Source organism: Amblyomma mixtum, chromosome 3 (assembly GCF_055824585.1).
Source record: "Amblyomma mixtum isolate Tamu chromosome 3, ASM5582458v1, whole genome shotgun sequence".
NCBI lineage: Eukaryota > Metazoa > Arthropoda > Arachnida > Ixodida > Ixodidae > Amblyomma > Amblyomma mixtum.
In genome coordinates, this window is record NC_143014.1 from 409270236 (window position 1) to 409277079 (window position 6844).

Consider the following 6844-nt stretch of genomic DNA (forward strand, 5'->3'; position numbering starts at 1 on the left):
TGGGATAGATGGTCCATTCTGACGTAAGTTCGGCAGCGCGAATGAAGGTGCCCGAAGGCGTCCCTTCTTCGTTTCTACTTCGAGCTTCTTCATTCGCCCTGCTTTACTTATGCCTTAGGGATTGTGATTGCCATAGAGCGCATGTACAGTCCCGAATTGTCCCGAGAAAACTCTAAATGTCACCCATCCGCCGTGATCAATTATGGCACCCTTCACGGTAGGCTGTTTAATCTAGGAGTCGATGCTGTCCGTTTCAAGGGGAATTTTTAAGTAGCACGTATTAATTGTGCTCTGTTGTATTTCGTGTCACTTTGTAGCCCCAGGCTGCAACGTCTTATTAACTGCGTGGTTAAACGTTTCAAAGTTTAAATGTTTACTGAAGGTCAGGAAAAGTTATTCCAGTGTTTATTTCCAACGTTTATAAAACAACAACAAACGAACATATAGGACAACACACTGACAAAAAAAAGGAACGTGGTAGTTAATCTTTGGTTACACTCTTCTCCTGTATTAATAAATAAAATAGATGAACCCGGAGGTCTTCGTGGGCCTGTGGCGCAACGGATAACGCGTCTGACTTCGGATCAGAAGATTCCAGGTTCGAGTCCTGGCAGGCTCTTTTTTAATTTTTCCCTCCTTGGCCACCATATTGCGAACGGTTTAACATACAAGATATATCGTTCCTGCGACAACCAAAATGTAACCTAGATGGCCAGGTGGTCGAAGTTATTCCGGAACCCTACACAACGGCACCTCTTTTTTCCCTTACGGCGTGGTTGGGGTGTCCAACGAGAAGTGAGACAATTCCTGCGCCATTTCCTTTCCTCAAAAACCAATCTTTCCACTGTGTGCAACGCGACAGCGGCCAACATACCATCTTATTTGTGTGGGCACGTGAACCATCATTGCTGCTTTGGAAGTATTGCTGTCTTAGAGTATTTCTGTCGGACACGAATCCTTGACAGTGAATACCCGGCCTTCGCCGTGGCTATACCATACTGCAGACTCATCCTGGAGAGAGAGAGAGAGATGACTTTTATTTTTCAGCTCAAGTCCGAGCCTTCCTCATCCTGGAATCCAAGCAGGATTGGGAAAGGAAACAAAAACCAAAACAGAAACAAAAGGCAAATAATGAAATTTATGCAGTCACACTTTTCAAAGAGGCAATAAAATCCGCTGCATCATTACAGACAACGACACTCTGTGGCGTTCAAAACGCTACGGCTTCCAGTTACGTCTCGGCCACGCGGTAGCCACTGTTGCATTGCAGGTCACATTGGACGCGACTGTGTTGCGCTTCAAAGCGGCACGCGCGAGCAGGCAACGCGTCAGAACACTGAAGAGCATAGAGGTACTTGACGTACTTGAGTGACGTACTTGAGTGGAAACATTCACGCTTTTAAACCCAAAAACCCTACTGAGGGGAATGATGTGGGCAGCCTTCGTGGAGAATGCAGCAGCACTGCGAACGCCCCGGGCACCGTCAGAAATCGTCGGCTGAGCGTGCCTCCACACACACACACACACACACACACACACACACACACACACACACACACACACACACACACACACACACACACACACACACACACACACACACACACACACACACACACACACACACACACACACACACACACACACACACACACACACACACACACACACACACACACACACACACACACACACACACACACGCGCGCGCGCACGCACGCACACGCACACACACACACACAGTTACTAGAACCAACTCAGTTTCACAGCTCCCCAAAAGTGCATTCCGAAATGGCCAGCTGCGCTGCACAAAGTGACAGTCTGGAGTCCGCAGCATTACCGACAACGCAGTGGATATTCGAATATTCACTACGTTCCCTCCTAAAGTACAGTGCACCCACGCACTGAAACTTTGTCTGACCTCTTTACATTATAGGAACTATGCACTGGGGTACACACACACACACACACACACACACACACACACACACACACACACACACACACACACACACACACACACACACACACACACACACACACACACACACACACACACACACACACACACACACACACACACACACACACACACACACACACACACACACACACACACACACACACACACACACACACACACACACACACACACACACACAGTTACTAGAACCAACTCAGTTTCACAGCTCCCCATACCGCCCAGCGGAGGAGAGTGTCCCAAGCGGCGGTCACGAGAACTAACGGCGGTGTAGTCGAGTCTTGCTCCCTGCCGGGCGCGTCGTCTGCTACAGGCAGCACAGAAGCGAGGAGCGGCCGGCACATATCAGGTTTTGGCGAGCTGCGTTTGCGCTCTACATGGCTGCAGTAAAATAATACTACAATTGCGGCAGCTTTTCCTTCGAAGCTGCGTGTTATCTTGGAGAATACGTTTGTGTGATGCGAAATTAGGCTTTTAATATTGTGAAAAAAGTCCAAAAATGCTGGCAACACGCTCGCGAGCATTGTTTCTTGCTTTGCTCAATGGCTTGTGTTTTCTAGCGCGTACCCCAGTGCATAGTTCCTATAATGTAAAGAGGTCAGACAAAGTTTCAGTGCGTGGGTGCACTCTACTTCAGGAGGGAACGTAGTGAATATTCGAATATCCACTGCGTTGTCGGTAATGCTGCGGACTCCAGACTGTCACTTTGTGCAGCGCAGCTGGCCATTTCGGAATGCACTTTTGCGATCTCGGAATCCTCTAAGTCACCTCGTGGCACTGCTGTCGCGACACACTGGGCACCGCGATCAATTGGAGGCTTTCTCTTCGGCGTAGTGCATTTTGGCTTTGAAATATGCGCCTGGAATAAAGGAAACAGCTTCGGAAGAGAGCCTGGTGCCAGCATCCATTTCCCTGTCTCGAAAAGCGCTTCCGTACCTTGCACTACATGGGGATAGTGCTTTAGAAGGTCTTCTTCTTCGAAATGGAGATCACAAACTTTGCATTTCGAAGTCAGTTTGCGATCCTTCCTGTGAAGTGCACGCTCCCATCTTTTAAACTCGATGTGGTCTTTTGGCGGCCCGAAGCAATGACGGTCCGTTGAGTTATCGTTGCGATACCCGCTATTGCACCCCGGTGAAAAGCAGGACGGCATGAACAGGTCCGATGTCACAAAATACAAACAAAAATTAACTAAGAAGCAGACGACACAAAGCGGCTGTCACATGCACGCTTTACAAAGGGCCGCAGCAGGTCCAGCAACCAGCGTCTCCGCTTCGGCCAACGTTTCTAGATAAAGACAGTTGCAAAACATGCTCCGGGTATGCGGCCCCTTTCTGTCGCCGATTTCATCTCAAAGAGATACGAGCGCCATCTTTTGGCTGGTAGGAGTACCGCGTTTGTTCTTCCATGGCCTCCGTGCCTCCGTATCCAGCTCAAGCATCGGTACTTTAACACTGCGCTTGATCTCAGAGGCCAAGATTTCTCTTCACCGCCGCGGCGCCCATTGGCTCCGCTTGGTCACAGTTTGCTGCGCGAAAGATTACTGTTAGCTCGCGCCTCGCATCGTCTGCGCAGGGGACGGCTGCTTCTAGCCGCGCTCATCTACGAATTTTTTTTTTTTATTCGTGAAGTCTGCCTTGAGGCATAAGTTGAGAAAAGGGGGAGTGGAATGTAGGTTACAGAAAGTTAAAAGAAGGAGTGTAGACCAGTTTCGGCGGGGTACTCGCATAGGCTGCTGGTGAAGTGATTGTCCATAGGCCACTTCACATAGTCCCCGTCGCGGTTCCACCACAGGCCGACCTCCCTGAGGAGCCGTTTTCTAATAGGGGCCGTTGCTGGGCAAGTCCACAACAGGTGCCGCACATCACAAATGTCCGGTGCAGCGCCGCAGTGAGGGCACCTGTCAGTTGCTGGCAGATATTTATCACCCCACCGATAACGGACAGATGGGGTCAGGGCCGCCCCTGCCCGAACCCGGCGCACTGATACCTCCTCCTGCCGAGTTAGACTACGGGGGAGAGGGTGCGAACACGGAGGAATTAGAGCGCGTGTTCGCTGGCGCAGAGCTTGTGAATCGGAGACATGGGACAGGAACGGATCTGGGGGAAGAGGGAAAGGTGGCGGGTCGTCTGATGTGTCAATGTGAGTCATAGCATCTGCTTGAATGTTATGTGGATCGTGAGCATGACCGCGAATCCAGTGAATGCGTACAGGACATGGGTATTTTGCGCAGAGTAGGTGAATTGATTGTGTAATCTGGAATGTGCGTCGAACAGCCTTAAGGTGTTTAAGGACGGCGAGGGAGTCTGTATAAATATGAACTGCATTGAATGTGGGAACGAGCGGAAGGGAAGCAATGGCATTGTAAATGGCTTGAAGTTCCATTGCCAGGGGGGTACATGTATCTGCGGTGTACGTCGCACGAGAGTTGAGATGCGGATGGGAGGGACTATATACAGCGGTAACTCCCCGCTCTGCAGTATGTGACGCATTGGTGTACAATATGCACCCTTCAGGCAGATGCGCGGCTGATACCGACGGGGAAACAGTGGGGCGATTGTCTGTGAGCTGACAATACGACCACGGAGGGAGCGTCTTTAAACGATGAAGTCGTAGAGACTGTTTGCGAGCTCAGTCTGCCACCCGCTGGTCGATGAGTTCACTGAGAGTATTAATTTGGGCGAACTCCTGAAGCACGGGTATGGGTGTCAAACGAGGCAAAAATGTTATTGCGCGCATAGCCTCACGATTGATAGCTTCAAGGGAGTCCCACTGTCTGCGGGTGAGACGTTGAAATTGTGCCTGATATATTATCCGTGGCTGAAGGATAGAGCGCACAAGCTGGCGGGCCGTATGAGCACGTGCGCCACCAGATCGCATAGCTATGCGACGAATCAGACCTATAGTAGCGTGAGCTGATTTACGTGTGGCTGTCAGCCAAGGGGTGCCAGTCCCAGAGGTATGAAGGAGGAGGCCAAGAATACGAACAGTTTGTACGTGAGGAATCGGAGACCTATCTACTGTAAAGTTTAAAGGGACTGCTTTCCGTAAGCCGGCTTTGTTTCCAATGCGAATGAAACATGACTTAGTAGGCGAGAGGGTTAGACCCAGAGGTGGGAGGCGAGATATCAAGACATCTAGCGCATGCTGGAGGGCCGACTGATGGATAGACGCATCTGGGTGACAGCACCACAAGGTTATGTCATCGGCGTACGCAAGCACACTGATAGAAGGGATGGTTTCTAGGGCTCTAACAAGAGGAATAAAAGCCACATTGAATAATGTTGGGGCGAGAACGGAGCCCTGGCGCACTCCTCTATTGGAAGTGAAGTTACCAAAGGGCTTTCTACGAATTGCGAAGTCCGCGTGCGCTCTACGTTGGGGTACGTCAGGGCAGGATGCTCGAGGTAGAGCTTCTGGCTGTAAATATCGGAAAAAACTGGAAGCCCTTCTTTCCGCGGTTTAGAGAAACATGACGTACCGCTTGCCTCCTCGTAGTTTATGTTGATAATATTATATAAAAACGTTGGGCTGGGAGTAGCAGACGACGCGCTCATCCTAAAGCGACCGCAGCGCCACCGCCTAGACGGTGATCGCGTGGGGCCGCTCTGCTCCCTGGCTCGCCGGCGCAGTTTGCCAATTGTCTTTACTAGAAACGTTGGCTTCGGCAGACGCGCTTACTGCGACGCGCGTCCTTTCAAGGGCGTAGCAGGGCCAGCAACCAACGTCTCCGTTTCAGCGGACGCTGTTACTGCGACGCGCGTCTTTTCTATCTTTGTTGCTGTTACGTTAATATGTAAATAGTTTTATTACCATTGTACCTCTCCCCCTGTCCTTTCTACAATCCTCTCACCTCTTTCATTTCACTCCTACATACTGCCTGCTATCCTTTATTTCTGCTGAACCAGCTGAGGTGCTTTCAGCAGCGATGGCAGATGCCAGAGCTAGCAACAATCTTTTTCCTTTCATTTACCATGTATTGCTTTCAATTCTCTTCTGTCTGCACGTGGCAGCGGTGGTGGCTCAGCTGTATATCGGTGGCCTGAAGAAATGACTGTCCGTCGAGTCATCGTTGCGATACCCGCTATTGCACCCCGGTGCAAAACAGGTCAGCATGAAGAGGCCCGATGTTACAACATACAAACAAAACATTCAGGCCCCGCTTTGAGGATCTAAACTGCGCGAGACGAAAGCCTTTCCACGCAACTTTGGCCGCACGGCTGTTGGCACACACGAGGCGGCAAAACCAACGTTATTTTGCGAGGAGGCTATGGGGTGACTTGGTTTGGCTAGCCATGACTAATTGGGTCATGACCCATGCCTTACTAGTGATGATTGGTTAATAACTAGTCATGATTGGTTAATGACTAACTAGCCATGACTAGTTAATTGATGGCTGGTTAATTACTAGCTAGTAAAGACTTATAAGTTGATGACTTACTAGTCATGATTCGCTAATTATGAACTAGACATGTCTGGTTAATGACTAGCTAGTCGTGACTAACCAGCAATGACAAACCAGTCATGACTAGTCATGACTAAGCAGTCATTAAGCAATAATAACTAGTCATGTCTGCTTAATGACTGACTACTCATGACTAACCATTCATTGACCAATCATAACTAGTCATGACTACTTAATGACTAATTTATCATGACTGCTTAATGACTAACCAGTCAGGACTAATCAGTAATTAGTCATGGTTAGTAATAACTAACCAGTCATGACTAACCATGAGTGGTTAGTGGCTAGCTAGTCATGATTGGTTATTGACTTACTAGTCATGATTGATTATTGACTAACTTCTCATGATTAGTTAATGACTAACTAGTCATGATTGGTTAATGACTAACTAGCCATGA

At 49.3% G+C, this 6844-nt stretch overlaps 1 non-coding gene across 1 annotated transcript; it reads left to right on the plus strand.

Moving 5' to 3' along the window:
• Positions 1 to 546: 546 nt before the first annotated feature.
• Positions 547 to 619, plus strand: TRNAR-UCG (transfer RNA arginine (anticodon UCG)). Its single transcript has one exon. It is a non-coding gene; the product is annotated as a tRNA-Arg (tRNA).
• Positions 620 to 6844: the final 6225 nt, after the last annotated feature.